The sequence below is a fragment of the Ursus maritimus genome, unplaced genomic scaffold (assembly GCF_017311325.1).
Source record: "Ursus maritimus isolate PB19 unplaced genomic scaffold, ASM1731132v1 scaffold_3, whole genome shotgun sequence".
Taxonomy (NCBI): domain Eukaryota; kingdom Metazoa; phylum Chordata; class Mammalia; order Carnivora; family Ursidae; genus Ursus; species Ursus maritimus.
In genome coordinates, this window is record NW_024425563.1 from 97924296 (window position 1) to 97942630 (window position 18335).

Genomic DNA, 18335 nt, shown 5'->3' on the forward strand with positions numbered 1-18335 from the left:
TATTTACTTGAAATTCCGGATGTATAGAAGAGTAGGACGGAAGCAACATGTGTAGACGCCATTACCGTATCCACCACGTGCTCATTTCTGGGGTTTCCTGGAGGGTCCCCTCACTTTCCCTGCTGTATATTGGGAGCTAAGGCCCCACACAAGCACCACATACCACAGCAACAGCTGTCAGTGTTCATCCTAGCTCCAAGTCAAATGGCAGCACAATTTTCAAGAGAGAGCCAAAGCATGGAAGACTCAAGAATGGAAAATCTTTTTCACATTGTTTATGGTAATCACATCTGGACATCAGCAGCCATCTTTTATCAGCTCTTATGAAATGTGAAGAAATTCTAGGAGGTTGAGGCATTTATGATGTTGATGGTGATGAAGGATCTTAATGTGAAAGATGCTAAGGTTTTAGAAAATAAAGGAAGATCTCCATCAGGGTCTTGTCATAGAACCTAAGAAATATCTAGTATTGGTAGAGAGGTTCCCACTGAATCAGATTCCAAGAACACTAAGGATGAAGTCAAATAGCAAATTTAGTCCCTTCTTTATGAAACAGTACACACTAAACATGCAGAGAACAGAAATAATAAAAGATACAGCAGCAAAAGAATAGCTATTATAAGATTTACTTTGAGGAAATGGTGTAAATGATTAATTTGAGGATCTGAAAACACACGTTTCATAAAGAAGTTGAAGATACATAACATATAGAAGCAGCAGCCTGTAAAGACCAATCAGGAAGTGGAAAAGATGACGTATTGAAGAAAAATCCAGATACCAACGAAAGATTATACTATGGTATCTATGATATGCCAAAGTGATGATGAACAGTAACATGAACCCCCAGAAAATGACGAGGCATAGAGTTCAGATACTGCTGGAGAAGATTTGGACACAGGTTCAGAAGAATAATTGCCTCCCTGATGAGGAACAATAGGAACACACAGATCTCAGAACCTTTGTCCCTACAAGAGGAGGACCAATCTTATCCACACATTACCCAGCAACCGTATCAGTACATTACCCACAGGACACAGGTGGATGTGACAGATCTTGTGAATTGCTGAGAAGTTCACAATAAAAGATATTTTAAATGAATTGTTGTCAACTCCAATTTAGTATGATTTTTAGAGTTGAAAGATTGATGTGATTTTGCATTCCTACATCCCTTCTTTTTGACAGTAGATCCATTGGTTTTCCTCGCTTGTTTGTTCTGTCTCTAACGTAGCTCTTATTCTTACTTATGTTTATATGTGATTTTCAGGAAACATATAGAAATTACACAGATGATGCAGCAGCAGGTGACTTGGCAAAGATCCAATACTTATTAGGATATAACATTAACAACGTTAGATGGATTGGGGTGACCTCTATGCTAAACACAGATTTTTTTAATCTGTAAAGGCACCGAAATATCTGTTCATGACTCTTGCTGATAGGAGTCATTATAAACTGTTTGGCAATTAACAGGAAAACAGGATATTGGGGGATTTAGTATAGACGAAACCACATATAGTAGAATAAGGCAGCACAATTAACAAGTTGACCTAATAGACATATATAAATATACATTTTTGCAAGGACCATTAATAAAAATGACCACATACTGTACCATAAAACAACCAGAAAATTTTCAAATATTTATTTTTAATTTTTTTGGCTTAGATATTCTTTTATTCTTTTAATTTCAGTGTGATTAACATACAGTGTTATATTTCAGAGGTACAGTATAGTGATTCATCATTTCTATACATTACTCAAATATTTTAAATCATACAGAGTATGTTCTTTGACCACAAGACAATTATGACAGATCAAAATACCCTAGAAAATCATGTATTTGGAAATGTAAAAATATATTTATGAATGAGTCATGGGCCAAAGAAAAATCATAAAGGAAACTAGAAAATATCTTGAACTGAATGATAATAGTAATATCCTAGCAAAATGTGTGGGAATGAACTATAATAATGCCTAGAGGAAAATATGTAATCTTAAATGAATATGTTATAACAGAAGGAAACGTTCTCTGCAGAGAAGGAATTAAAAAGCACACATGATTTGAGATGGCGGTCTTTCAACAGCACTGATTGTGTAAGAGAAGTTTAAAAGAAAGAGTTACCATTTGGAGGTTGGGTGATGAAAAGAAAAAAAATGAGGGAAAGAGGAAAAATTAATATTCTGAAAGACAAAAAGAATGAATTCAGTGGAAGTTACACAACCCCACTAGTTTCAGTCACCTGCCCTAAGAAAACTTTATTAGAGAAAAATGCTGTACTTTGCTACACTGACAGAAGGGGGCAGCATTGAACTAAAAATATTGCAAACCACACCAAAGACCTCGAATGGAAGAAAACCGGGTAAATCTGTTCGAAGAAACTGTAGCAAAACAGAAAATAAGAATCAAAATACTTTAATGACAATAAGAGTCAAAAGAAGAATCAAAATAAGCACCAAAATACTTTAATAAGAATACAAAATACCTAATCAACTATAAAACAGAAGGGAACTGTACTATAATATACCGAACTGAATTATATGTTTCAAGCAAGCATTTCAGCATATGAAAAGCTGCCTTCATACAGAAATTTAAAAAATAAATACAAATAAAATTGGCAGTGAAAAAATGAAAGAAATGGAAAATTCATTCAGAAATTAAGAATTACACTGTGCCCAAGGGAGAAGAGATTCAAATAAAAAATTAAGAAGGAACAGGGGTACCTAGATGGGTCATTCAGTTAAGCATCTGATTCTTGGTTTCAGCTCAGGTCATGATCTTGGGGTTGTGAGATAGAGCCCCAAGTCTGGCTCTGCACTCAGCAGGGAGTCTGCTGAAAAGTCTCTTTCTCCCTCTCCCTCTGGCCCTCTCCCCACTTGCATGCTTGTTCTCTCTCTCTCTCTCAAATAAATCTTTTTAAAAACGTAAGAAGGGACATTGAGGAAAAGCAAGAAAGCGTTCAACAGAAAAAAAGGAGATGAAGAATGAGTTAAAAATAATGGCGCCTGGGTGGCACAGCGGTTAAGCGTCTGCCTTCGGCTCAGGGCATGATCCCAGAGTTATGGGATCGAGCCCCACATCAGGCTCCTCCGCTATGAGCCTGCTTCTTCCTCTCCCGCTCCCCCTGCTTGTGTTCCCTCTCTCACTGTCTTTCTCTCTGTCAAATAAATAAATAAAATCTTTTAAAAAAATATCTGAGTGAAACTGGTTTAGAGGGGGAAAAAGTGAAGAAGAAATAATATACATGTGAGTGGAATCCCTGAAGAAGAAAAACCAGTCAATGGGATGGAATTAGTAGGTTCAGCCAGGGTTTGTCAGCCTTGCAGCATTGACATTTTAGGTTGGATCAGTTCTTTGCCATGGGAGACTGTTGTGTGCAATGTAGGGTAACTGGCAGCATTCTGAGTTCTACCCACTAGATGCTGGTAGCACCCTTCTTGGTGAATGAAAATCCCTTCTCCAAAGCTAGAAAATGAACAGCAAAGTAAACCAAAAGAAAGTACAAAAAGAAATTAAAAAAAAATAAGAAAAGACATTAATGAACTAGAGGAGATGGAATATCAGGTGCTCCATTTACTTTTCTGCCTTAAGCCTATAGAAAATTAGACAAAAAATGAGAAATAATGGTTTTCAGATACTGGACAAAAGGTAGTGAAGGGCTGGAATGTCTAAGGGAGGGAAAATGACTATGTGAACTGTACGATTTCACCAGCTTACTGTGTGGAGGCAGTTTCTAAGCTACAGTCCAGGGAAGTGAAGTCCATGCCTTCCTGCATTGAGAAGACAGAGACTGGAGTTCTATGTGCCCAAGGCATCTGGAGTTTGCAGACTAGGGTACCACATAGAAGGGAGTTGTGGAGACAGTGCTCTGGAGACCTGGGGAAGAGGATGTGCACATCTGTGAGCCCTGATCTGTGCACTAACAAAAGGAAACTGCTGAAGTTGAGGAAAGATGTTCTGTAAAGGACTGCATGATCATGATCGTCCTCTGAAGCTCAAACAGGGGAGGGGATGGTCCAAGTCCCCATTTATAGAACACAGGATGTAAGGCAGAATCTTCAGAAGGATATCACTACTGTAGTCAGGCTTAAGTAGCCTTACTCTTATGGTTCCTGTGGGCTTGCTTTACTAGGTTAAAAGCAGCCCCCAAAACGCCCCACTGATTTTAATTACTTAACTTTGTGCTGGAGCAAAATCTAACACTATTTAAGAAGAAAACAAGTTTTACAACCAACAACCTAAGATCCAAAATAGGTACTCAAAAGAAAGTAATTTTCATGCCAAGAAGTAGGAAAATATCACCCATAGTCAGGAGGAACAAGAGATCAACAATAAATGCCAGACCTGGAATGGGAGACACGAAGAAACAAGTAGACGAAGATGTGTGCAAACAGCTTTTACAAATAGGTTCCATATATTCAGATGGTAGAGGAAACCACAACCATGGAGATGGGGAAAACACATGACGTAATCAAGACTCAAGGGGACATTAAGACATGAAAGACACACAGTATCTAAATAACACTAAATGGATATAGTTTTAAGAGCAGATCGGACACTGCAGAATAAAAGATCAATGAAATTGAAAACATAGCAACAATTATCCAAAATGAAATAAAAAACAAATAAACAAAACATGAGTTGGCTGTGGGACGACATGAAGCTGTTTAATACACATGTAACTGGAGTCCCAGAAAAAAAGGAAAGTGGGGAAAAATGGGCAAACGATGGCCAGTGTTATTCCTGATTATAAATCCACAGACCTAGGAAACTCAACAATGCCAAGCTATATAAAGATAAAAGAAACTATGCACATAAATTATATTGTTGGAAAACAATGATAAAAAGAATATCTTAAAACAGCTAGAGGAAAAAATACATTATATACAGAAGAACACATATAAGAATGACGGTAGGCTCTTGTCAGAACCCGTGCATGCTAGAAGAATATGGAGACACATATTTTAAATATCAGAAAACGTTAATTAAGAATACATTAACTAGCAAGGCACCTGGGTGGCTCAGTCGGTTCCGACTCATGTCATGATCTCAGGGTCCTGAGATCAAGCCCCACTTTGGGCTCCATGCTCGGTGGGAATCTGCTTGAGATTCTTTCTCTCCCTCTGTCCCTCTCCTGCTTGTGCTCTCTCTCTCTCTCTGTCTCTCAAATAAATAAATAAATCTTTTTAAAAAATACATTAAACAGCAATAATAAATTTCAAAAAGAAAGGCAGAGTAGACATTGTCAGGGAAATAAAGTTGAGGGACATATTGCCACAGACCTGAAGGAGGTTCTTTAGGCAAAAGAACCTGGTGTATGTGGAATTTGAGTTTGTACAATGGAATGAAATTGAGGTCAAGAGAAGTGGTAAATATGTGGGTAGATAGAAAACACTATTTTTCATTTTGAAATTCTTTAAAATATCACTGAATGCTTAAACCAACAGTCATAGCAATGTATTTTGGGGGTACAGCCCATGTAAAACTGACCTGTAGAACAGTAGCACAAGGGAGGTCAGGATGCAAGATAGGTAACTGCTAGTGTAATTGTTTACACTATTCATGAAGTGGTGTAATATTATGCTTTAAATCTTAGAATTAAAGATGTATAAGTCTTAGAGTGACAGTAATAACAAAGCCAATCAATCAATCAATCAATCATAGGCAATAAGCGAATAGGGGAAAACAAAATGAAATTTAAAAAAGAAAAAAATCTCAAATAATACAAAAGAAAGTAACATAAAAGGAAAAAGAATAGATGAAACCAAGAGTAATTAAAGCTATATTTAAACCAAATTATGTCAGGTGTTATATTAGATACAATTTAATATAATGAAATTGAAAGTCAGCAATTTTTATGTTGGATAAAAAAATCAATACCCAACTATATGCTGACTACAAGAAAACCATGTTAAATAGAAATAGAAGTGTAAGATGGGAAAACCATTTGTATTTTCTTACTAAGTTGTTTTGTAGTTTCAGTGCAATCCAAATTAATATCTTAGCTGTTTTTATGTGGAATTTGACAAGTTCTTCATAAAACAGATACAGATAAGCAAAGGATCAGAAATAACCAAGAGTGTTATAAACAAAAGGGAAAAAAATCAATGGTCATTTATGATCAAAACTCTCAGCAGATTAGACTTAGAGGGGAAATGCTCAATCTGATAATAGAGCATCTGTGAACAACCTGAGGCTAGAGTAAATAATGAAGAAAGACCGAATGTCTTTCCCTTAATATCAGGAAAAAGACAAAAGTGCCTGCTATTACCACTATCATTTTCCATTTAGTGGAGGGGATAGCTACTGCAGAAAGGCAAGAAAAGGAGAAATCATAAATATTGGAAAGGAAGAAAGAAGTAAATCCAACGCAGGTGGAGATGACATGATGATATTTAGTTGTGTGTGTGGTTTTTTAAAGATTTACTTATTTATTTGAAAGAGACAAAAGGGGAGAGCATGAACGAGAAGGGCAGAGGGTGAGAGAGAAAGAATCCCATGCTCAGCATGGAGCCTGATGCGGGACTTGATCTCATGACCCTGAGTCACGACTGGACCCTAGATCAAGAGTCAAATGCTTAATTGACTGTGCCACCTAGGTGCCCCTGACATGATGATATTTGTAAAAAATCCTCAGAAATCTTCAAAGTAACTGCTAGATGTAATGGTTGAAAATTGTCCAAGGCAAAGACTTATTGTTAATGTACAAAAATCAATTGTAATGTTACATATCAGAAGCAAACAAATGGAAAATGGAAGTTTAAAACATTCCATTGACAACAGTACCAAAAACCACATAGGATTTAATTAAAAAAAAAAAACATTTTTTTTTCACTGAACACTTTGGTACATTACTGAATGAAACAAATTAACAAAGATATAAATAAGTGGAAAATAAACTAGGTTCATGGGCTGGAAGACTTGTTGATATATTAACACTTCTCTAATTGATCTGTAGATTCAGTGCAAACCCTATCAAAATCCTAAGAAGGTGTTTTGTGGAAATTTACAGGCTGATTATAAAATCTCTATGAAATGAAAAACCTAAAATGGCTAAAACAATTTTGAATAAAAAGAATAAAGTTAGAGGATTTGTGCTACCTGATTTTCAGTCTTACTATAAAGTTACAATAATCAGTACCAATGGGCAAAGTGATTGACAAATGGAGCAATGGAAAGCAGAGTCCAGAAACAGAGCCATCTACCTACATCGCTATTGATTTTTTAAAAATGTGCCAAAACATTTCAACACAGAAAGAAGAGTCTTTCAACAAATTACTGAAACAACTGGATATCATTCTGGGAAAAAAGTCAAGCTGTATTACATTACCATATACAAGAAAGTTGTATTATATTACCATATACCAAAAAAATTAACTTGAAATGGATAATAGACCTCAACATAAAATTAAGATTATAAAACTTTTTGAAATAGTTGGATTTTTAAAAGACATCATTAAGAAAATGAAACAGAATGGGAAAAGTATCCACAATCCTGTATCTCGAACATATACAATTATCTTAAAATTAATAATAACAGGATGAACAAACCAAATGAAAGATGGCTAAAAAATCTGGACACTTCACCCACACACAAAAATAGAAGAAGTGCAAATAAACAATGAAAAGATACTTAACATGCCGAGTTACCAGTAAATATAATTTAAAGTACAACATATCCTTACAATGACTAAAATTAAAACAACTGAAAATTCCAAGTATGGCAAGGATGCAGAACAGTGGGACTCACACAGACAGCTGTTGGGAATGCAAAATGGTACAACTGGTTTGGAAACTCATGAACACTGTCCGGACGATCGACATTATTTGTGCAAGCCATCAACAGCCATTCCACTGCTGGAGACTCACCCAAGACAAATTTAAATATATGTCCATGCAAAAACGTGGACATACGTGTTGAAAGCAGCTTTATTCATAACAGTCTAAACATGGAAACCAACTAAGTGTTTATGTGCATGTGAAAGAATGAATGGATTGTTGCAATCCATACAATGGAACGGTAGTTAGCAAACCAGAAGACCAAACTAATGATACATGCAACAAGATGAATGACTCAATATCATTATACTGAACGAAAGCAGTCAGAAACAAACTATTACATACCATTAATTCTACTTAAATGAAATTCTAAAAATGCAAACCAATACAGGTTGACAAAACATGGATCACCTGGTGCCCTGGCCTGGGGAGAGGGAGATGTGGAGGGCAAAGGGGCATGAGAAATCATTCAGCAAAATGCAAATGCTCTGCATCTTGTCTGTTACGGTCGTTTCATGGTTGTGCACAACTGCAAAATCTCATCAAACTGTACCTGTTAATGGATTACATTCATTGCAAGTATACTATACCACAGTACAATTTATGTTTTGTCAAAAAGTGGTATTATAAACAACTTTATGCCAATAAACTTGACAACCTAGATAAAAGGAACAAATTGCTTAAAAACACAATTTACCAAAACTGACACAAGGAGAAAACCTCAATAGTCCTAATATCTGTGGAAACAGTTGCATTGATTATCGTAACACTTTCTACAGAGAAAACTCTAGACCGAGGTAGTTAAATAGTAAGGAAAAAGATCAAATATTTAAGGGAGAAATTATATCATCATATCCAAGTAATACATTTGAGGACAATAGAGCTCTGCCACCAAAATATACATACTATATTACAACAGAAAATTACAGTCTAGTATGCCTACAAACAAACAAAACAATCCTTAGGAAATTTTACTAAGTTCAATTTGGCAATATATAAAATAGATAATACATCATGATGAAATAAGGATTATCCCATGGTTGCAAGATTGGCTTACCATTCAGAAATCAGTAAGTGTGATTTATTGTATTAACAGAATTTTAAAATATATTAATATATACTAATTAGTTCTTGTTATTTATATTATTATTATTATATATAAATAATAATAATTATTATTATATATAAATAATAATTATTATTAACATAGCATCTCAGTCAATGATTAAAGGCCAAAATACAAAAGAACAATTTTTTCTAGTGACTAGAAATTGGAAAATACGGTGATAAAAATACCACTACAATAGCATTTTCAAAACAATAATATTAGGGAAAAATTTTATAAAAGACGTTCAAAGCTCTGCACTAAAAACAATCTCAAAATACCGAGACAAATAAAAGAAGATCTAAATAAATTCAGATACACATCATTTTCATGGAGTGGAAAACTCAGTATTTTTTAAGATATCAATATTCAAATTAAGCTCCAAATAGTTGCTGTGCTTTCCCTAACACAATTTTTCTGTGTTGTTTTTTTTTTGTACAAAGTTGCTTTTGTCTCTGAAATTTACGTTAATTTACATCTTGAAAAAAAATAATGCAGTAGGAAACTTATTCCACCTGATTTGAAGACCCACAGTAATGCTGCACGAAGACAGTATTGTTTTGGTGTAATAAGAGAGAAATCAGCTGAACAGAATTGAGAGTCCACAAATAGACTGGTTTTACACAAAAGTAACAAGACGGTTCAAGGTGCACACACAGTATTTTCAGCAAATAGTCTCTCAACAGCTGGAATCCATTGGAAGAGGGTCTTTATCCCTTTCTCGTACCATCACAAAAATTACTTTGTGCTGGTCATCGACCTAAACTGAAAAGCTAGCACAAAGAAGCTTCTGAAACAAAATACAAGATCAAATATCTGGTTGGCAAAAATTTCTTAGAGAGGATGTCAAAATCAGTATGTTTAGAAAAAAACTCATTCTGTTAACATTAAAGTCTTTTGCTCTTCGGACCACTGTTAAGAAAATAAAAATGTGAGCCACACACTGGAAGAAAATGCTTGCAATATCTGTCAAAGGTCTATGAATTAAGATATATAAAGAAATCCCCCAGCTGGATAGCAAAAAGATTTTTAAAATCCCTCAAGACTGAAATAAATGTTTCACGAAAGAAGATATATAAATGTCCAATAGGCACATGAAAAGATGTTCAACATTTTTAGTTGTGAGGAAAGTGTAAATAAAAACCAAAATGAAATACTACTGAATACCCATCAGAATGTCTAAAATTAAGATGCTTGAAAACCATCAAGGAGCTAGTATGATGTAAAAAGAGAGCAAATAAACAATTCTTTGCCTCAGTCTCTTTTAATGTGTATATAATTTGAAATATTTTTTTTCAGAGAAATGAAGAAGATGCTTGACATCGTATGTTGGTGAGGACAGAGAGCAACTGGACTTCTCCTACTTTTAGTGTATCTTATAAAGTGACACATCTATACCATGACCCAGTAATTCTATTTTTAAGTATTTACCCAATAAAATCAAAGTATATGTCCACAAAAAGACTTGTACAGGAACGCTTGTAGCAGCTTAATTAATATGTACACAAAAATCAATGGAAAGGAAAACGGATTAACAGATCATAGAACAGAACAGTATTCAAAAAAAAGAGTAAACTGGAACATGGGAGAACCTCAACAAATAGTAAAAGTGAATATTAAGGGGCACCTGGGTGGCTCAGTCAGTTAAGCGTCCGACTCTTGGTTTCAGCTCAGGTCATGATCTCAGGCTCATGAGATCAAGCCCGGCAACAGACCCTGCACTGAGACTGCAGTCTGCTTGAGATTTTCTCTGTCCCTCTCCCTCTGCCTCTCCCCTCCCAATAAATAAATAAATATTTTCTAAAAAAGAAAAAAAAAGCCATTCTCAAAAAATACATACCTCCTGATTCCAATTACATGAAGGTCAGGAGCAGGCAAAACTAAGTTTTAGTAATAAAAAATAGAATAGTGGCTGCCTGTGGGGAGTGAAGATTGATTGAAAGCAGAAATGAAGTATTTGGGGAGATGACAAAAATATTCTGTATTTTGACTGAGATATTGGTTATATGAATTTCTAATTTAAGTCAAACTGATTTATCAAATTGTACAATAAAAATCTATACCTTTTCCTGTATGTAAATGACACACTTCTAGAATTCAGGATTAAGAAGCTTCCTTCCAGGGGCACCTGGGTGGCACAGCGGTTAAAGCGTCTGCCTTCGGCTCAGGGCGTGATCCCGGCATTCCGGGTTCGAGCCCCACATCAGACTCCTCCTCTATGAGCCTGCTTCTTCCTCTCCCACTCCCCCTGCTTGTGTTCCCTCTCTCACTGGCTGTCTCTATCTCTGTCAAATAAATAAATAAATAATCTTAAAAAAAAAAAAAGAAGCTTCCTTCCAGAATTGTTAAAGAATGAGCTTTTTCCACAAATCCTCCCTATCACCTCAAATATATTGAAATGCTACAGAAACATCGAAATGTTACACATATTTTAAAATTAATACTTAGCTCAGCTCAAAAGCAAGAGAAGAGAGAGGAAGGTCCAGTTTCTAGAAAGGAAGAGAAAGTTCAGTTCTAAAAATGAATGTGCAACTTAAATTACATTTTTCATGGGGATAATTTTGAGTAACAGAGACCCAAATATGCTGTGGTTGGGACTCTAGGGAAGTTTATTTCTCTTTTACATAACAATCCACAGGTCCTGGACTAGCCTGCAATTCTAGTCTATGGTATTTTCCTAGACTCAGTCTGTTGGCATCAGGATAGAAGGATAGAAACAAAAACAAAGAGGGACATCCTCCCCCTTTAAGGACTTGTTCCAGAAAATGCACACAACACTTTAAATGATGTTAGCCAAACTCAATATTGCACTAGCTGCAAAGAAATTGTAAAAGAATTATCTTTAAGGTCATGGGTCCAAAAGAAAATGGGCTTCTTTTACTGTAGAAATGGGGAATGACGCTGAATTTGGCTGAAGCCAGAATACATGGGCTTGGATTTCAATACCTACATAAGAAAGGGAGTCTGAAATCTCGTGGTGGATATTTGGAATTGAGTTTTCTGTATAAATTCAGGTACCACAAAGGGCTACCTCAGCAATGAGTAGGAATTTGAATAAATCTTTACACACAGGAGGGAAGCTGGCCACCTGAGCAAGACAACAAACTGGAAAATACAATATATTATCCATGAGGAAATGGAAAATTTGGTCTGTACCACATGGATACACAGAGCACGATTTCTTAGTACACACGTAGTGTGGGAATACCACATCCTAAAATTAAAAAAAAAAGAAGAAAAGATTTTGTACCCAGAAACAATAAGTAATGCTCTGCAGGAACATTTCCACAAAGTGGCATCGACATGCAGCATTGCACAGAAAATAGCTATCCCTAGACGAAACCACAGTCAAAATTATACTCTGAAGGTGAAAAAGGTCACTTGTGAGAGGGTATCAGGAGGCACGACAGAAGGTGGACATCTCGCCCAAGGAGCCTCAGATAATAGAACCATCTGAATATATATTAATTTACAAGAAATGGAATTTCTAAGGAAAGAACAGGACTTAAGGAAAAGAACGGGCAGATATGGAAAATAAACAAATCAGAGTCCTTAAAATCAAGCATTTATCTTAAAAAAATTATTAAATATTTCGTTTCCTCTGTGGCAGGATAAGCTCCTAACAGACTAACCCTCCCAGCAGTAACAACCCCACTCTCTGACGAAATAAAATCTATTGGCTTGAGACCTCTGGTAATTGAACAAAATCAGGCAAATTTCGGAATTGAAACTTAGAGGATGAACTTGGGGTGATTTTCCCCTTGTGGCCTGAAGGTTGGAAACATTCAGGAAACTGGAGTGGTTAAAATTTCAATAGAAATCTCTGTCTTTTTGCCCTAAAGAGATGAAAGAATGGAGCACCCCCCAAGAATTATTATTTTTTAATTTTTTTAATTTTTTAAATTTTAAAATTTTTTAAATTTTTTAATAATAATTTTTTATGTTATGTTAGTCACCATACAGTACATCCTTAGTTTTTGATGTAATGTTCCATGATTCATTGTTTGCATATAACACCCAGTGCACCATGCAATATGTGCCCTCCTTAATACCCATCACCGGCCTATCCCATTCCCCCACTTGCCTCCCCGCTGAAGCCCCCAAAAATTAAAGGAAAGAATCTAAAACGGGAGGCAGCTGGGGAGGGAGCCATAGTTCCACGTATGAAATCAGCCCAACTCTTTGGCTGATCCCTGCACCGTCTTTCCTCAAAACAGACTCTAAGCAGTTCTGTCAAAGGCAAACAAGGTACTGATCAAAGATCTGACTATTATCCAAAACACACTCAGGAATAATGCAGAATCCAGGGTCTCCTCAACATAAAATGTTCAACATACAATGCAAAATTACTCAACATACAAAGACCATGGAAAAGGGATAAGCTCACATGGGAACGTGCTAGATGCTAGAATTATCAGACAGGGATTTTTTTTTTATTAAAGATTTTATTTATTTATTTAACAGAGATAGCCAGCGAGAGAGGGAACACAAGCAGGGGGAGTGGGAGAGGAAGAAGCAGGCTCACAGCAGAGGAGCCTGATGTGGGGCTCGATCCCATAACGCCGGGATCACGCCCTGAGCCGAAGGCAGGCGCTTAACCGCTGTGCCACCCAGGCGCCCCCAGACAGGGATTTTAATACAGCTGTTGCAACCGTGATCAGTGACATAATGGAGAATATATTCATAATCACAAGACAGGATATTTCATCAAAGAAATAGAATGCGTAAAAAAGAGCCAAAGGGAAATTTTAGAACTAAAATTGCAAAATCTTAAAATAGAAATGATATGGACTTAATAGCAGAAAAGATATGACAAGGAAAGTATCAAGGATTTAAAAGTAGAACTTGGAGAGGATGATAAAAAAGAATAAAAAATAAATGAACAGAGTCTCAGGGACCCGTGGAACAATATGAAAGTGTTAAATACATTAATTATAGTCCAATAAGAGGGGAAGTAAAATGCAGTAGAAAATAATACTTGAAGAAATAATTACTGAAACTTCCCTAGATTTGGTGAAAGACATACATTTACAATTTTCTAGAGGCTTATTGAATTCCAAATGAATAAAATATTTTCAAAAAGCCTGGGCATCAGATATTCAGATGCAAAAGATACAAAGAAAATTTTGAGAGCAGCAGGAGAAAGGTAAGTTGAAATTTCACAGGCTTCTCATCGGACGAGAAGACAGAGGAGCAGGGGAACGACATAGTTACAGTCTGATGGAAAAAACACGTCACGCCAGAATACTACGTCTAGAAACTCAAACCTTCAAAGATGAAGGCTATATTGGCCTTCTACTGCTGTTATAAGAAATTAACATAAATTTGGATGCCTGGGTGGCTCAGTCAGTTAAGCATCTGCCTTCAGCTCAGGTCATGGTCCCAGGGTCCTGGGATCAAGTCCCGCATGGGGCTCTCTGCTCAGCAAGGAGTCTGCTTCTCCCTCTGCCACTCCCCCTGCTTGTGCTCTCTCTCTCTCTGATAAATAAATAAATAAATAAATAAATAAATAAATAAATAAAAATCTTTTAAAAAATAATAAAAAGAAGAAATTAACATAGATTTAGTGACTTAGTACAAATTTATCATCTTATTCTTCTGGAGGTCAGAGTCAAAAATGGTCTCACTGAGTTAAAATCAAGGTGTTGGCAAGGTGGCATTTCTTCTAGAGGCTCTCGAGTAGAATCCATTTTCTTGCCACCTGCATCCTTTGGCTCATGGGCTTTGTCTTCATCTTCAAAGCCAGCAATGTCAGGTTGACTTCTTCCCTCAACAAATAGAATCACTCTGACCTACTTTTCTGCTTCGGTCTTCTACTTTTAGGAACCCTAGGATTATGTCGTGCCCATCTGAATGTCTAGGACAGTTTTCCTATGTTAAAGTCACTTGATTAGCATCTTTAAATCCATTTGCACCTGAATTACCCTTTTCCGTATAAGCTAACATATGCAGTTTCCAGGGTTTAGGACATGGATATATCTGGGGGCCTGATTATGTTGAATATATTAAAAGGCTATATAAAGAAATTTGCAAGAAAAGAAAAACAAAGTAAGAAAATTGCCAATGGATATTCACTTCAAGAAAACTTGGGTATTTAAGATTATTTTTTCCTTTTAACTTCTTTAAAGTACATATAACTCTTTTAACATTGTTCTCTGAAGCATATTATGAATGTAGATATAGCCCATGTGACAACTATAGAATAAGGAATGATGAGGTGTGGCAAATGGACTTGTGGTTGTAATGTTTGTACATTTTACGTGAAGTGGTACAATGTTAACTCCAAGTGAACTGTGGAAAGTTAAAGACATCTAATGTAATCTCTAAAGCAACACTGAAATGTAATATAACGAGGTATCATTCAAGAGCCAATTAATAACATAATTGGAATTCTAAAAAAACCCCACTCATTTAAATAAAGAAGGCTGAAAAGGGGAACAGAGGAGCAGAAACATAGGGGCAAACAGACAACTATAATAAAATGGTACTTCTAATCCTAATATATCAGTTCTTACATTAAATGGTAATATAATAAACATTTCAACAGAAATTGGAGATTATCAGAATGGATAAACAGCAAGACACATTTGTGATTTACAAGATATACACTTTCAAAATGAAGATGCAAATAGCCTGAAAGTAAATGGACAGAAAGTGCACATGACACATTCACCATAATCATGCTGGAGCATAAAACAAGTCTTCATATATTTAAATGTATTGAAATAATTCTACTTGTGTTCTTAAACCTCCACAGAGTTAAGTTAAAAAGTTACCATGATCTGTTTAGAAAAACATTAAATACTTGTAAATTAAAAAACATACTTCTAAATAATCCATGGGCCAAAGAAGAAATCATAAGAAAAATTAGAAAATGTTAAAACTTGAACAATGATGAAAATATAACCTATCAAATCTCTTATGATGCAGCTAAAAGTCTGCTGAAAAGAAAAAAAATAGCCTTTTATGCTTATATTAGGGAAAAAGGAAGTTCTAAAAATTAAAGTTTAATGATTAAGAAACTAGAAGACTGGTAAAACAAAACGAAGGAAGAGGATTAACAAGAGTCAAAATCAATGAAAAAGAAGAAAGATACGCAAGAGAGAAAACTTAAAGCCAAAGCTGTTTCTTTAAAAAGATCAATGAAAGTGATATATATTTTATTAGTATGATCAAGAAAGAGAGAGAGAACACATATAACCAATATAGAAAATTAAGGAGTTTATTACTTCTGATCCTAAAAGCCAAATAAGAAACTATTATAAACTACCGTATGCAAGTTCATTTAGTACCTTAAATTAAATGAACAAATTCCTTTAAAAGTACAACTTACTAGAATTGATACTAAATGAAATAGAATACATGAATGCCCCCTATTTATTAAAGAAATTTAATTTTTCTGGTCAAAAATCTTCCCAAACCGAAAACTCGGATCAGATGATTTCACTGCTGAATTTTGTCAAACATTCTTAGAAGAAATTACATCAATCTAATATAAGTTATTTCAGAAAATAGAAGAAGGAACACTTTCTGACTAGTTTTAGAAGTCCAACTTAACCTAATATTCCTGAACCAGACACAGACATTACCAAGAAGGAGAAGGAGAAGGAGAAGGAGAAGGAGAAGAAGAAATTACAGAAATTACACTCTTCTTGTACAGAGACACAAAAATTATTACAAAGCATTAGTAAATCAAAACCAGTAATTTATAAGAAGGACCGGTATATTATGATCAAGTGAGGTTTATCCCGGGAGTGAAAATATTTTGAAAAGTCATTCAATACAATTCATCCTACTGATAACCATCAGTGTGTTCTCTATAGTTAAGAGTCTGTTTCTTGGTTTGTGTCTCTTTTGTTTTCCCATTTGCTTGTTTGTTTTGTTTCTTAAATTCCACATATGAGTGAAATCATATGACTGATATCTGTGCAGAATTGGGGAATAATGTAAGGCCTGCTGTGACTTGCTAGGAGACATAAATGCGTCCCTAAACAGCTTCTAGGACAATTTGATAAAACAGCATGGCAGTGTCCTCCAGAGAGTAAGTGGTGGAAAACTGAGAGGAAGAACGAAGGGGAAGCTGCGTGGGAGGAATCATGGTAGTTCAAGATGGAAGGAACTTGCGTCTCTTCTCTGGTATACTCTGGTATACAAGTATTGGAGGGTGCCTCCTCCATCTTGGAGATCATCTCTGAAGGGCCAAAATAGCCCAGCAATCAGCTTCCCCCAAATCCCCGCCTATGAATTATTGCACAGCATTCGACCATGTTCAAGAACAGCTACCCAGAGACAGTTTTGCGGTAAGAGAAGGAGCAAATCGTATGGATACTGGACGCACTGTGCTCACATGAACTTCCTCGTCACGGGCTTGACGCTGGTACTTCTGGAACAATGGGAGTTGGCTTGGGATTTGCCAGTGCAGCCTCTATAGCAGCTAAAGACAGAAACTCGGGGCGGTGGGTCATCTGTGTGGAAGGAGACAGTGCATTTGGATTTTCTGGCGTGGAAGTGGGAACTATCTGCCGGAACCTGCCAGTCGTACTTTTGGTGATGATGAACGATGGAATTTGGAACGAGATGTTGAAATATGGAGATGCTACTGCAGTGGTCCCTCCAGTCTGTCTTCTGCCAAACTCACAGCAGGAGCAGGTTATGACTGCATTTGGAGACCAAGAGTAGCTTGTGCAAAACCAGAAGAATTCCAAAATTCACTGAGGCAGAGCTTGGCAGACACACAACTAAACCCTCTCTTATCAATATCATGACTGGACCATGAGCCACAAAGAAGGCCCAGGATTTTCACTGGCTGACCGCTCTGGTATGTAAATAAAGATGCCAGGGAGTGGTCTTGAGGAGTTTTCTCTTTCTTGTAAGGCAGAATTTCATTTTCCACATCAAAATTACTAAAATGTCAAAATTATTGTACCAATACAAGAATGAAAAACACTTCAAAATGAAATAAGTATATAATTCATCCTCCTAACAGAACCATCATGTGATTTCACTAGATGTAGTCTTGATGAAATTAAAACATATATAACAACCAAGTTTAAACAGAGACTAGAAATGGGAAGGAGGCAGTGTGGTGAACTGGAAAGTGCATAGTGTCAGAATGGAAGTTAAGGATGAAGAGATGCAGAAGTTAGGATGCTTGGTGGACAGAACAAGAAAGTCTAGTATTTGTCCAAGGGAACTTCATTAAGAGAATAAAGTGAATGCACTGACAATAATGAAAGAAAAATGAAGAATTGTCCAAATTAGTGAAAGTTATGCGTTCTCAGATTAGAGAAACATAACACGTCTTAAGCCAGATGAAAAAATAGATCTTCTCCTAAACAAATGTCCTTTGTAGGAAAACCAAGACAAATATCCTAAATATTACCAGAGGATGGGGTTGGGGGGGGCACACAGGATACCTGCTGACAATCATCCTCCGTTTTCTTCCAAAGCAAT

General features: G+C 36.0%; 1 protein-coding gene and 1 pseudogene across 1 annotated transcript in view; both read left to right on the forward strand.

Moving 5' to 3' along the window:
- Positions 1-18335, forward strand: part of SPATA48 (spermatogenesis associated 48) — a 71020-nt gene that overhangs the window by 10890 nt on the left and 41795 nt on the right. The window lies entirely within an intron of this gene.
- On the forward strand, positions 16796-17712 carry LOC103674652 (annotated as a pseudogene).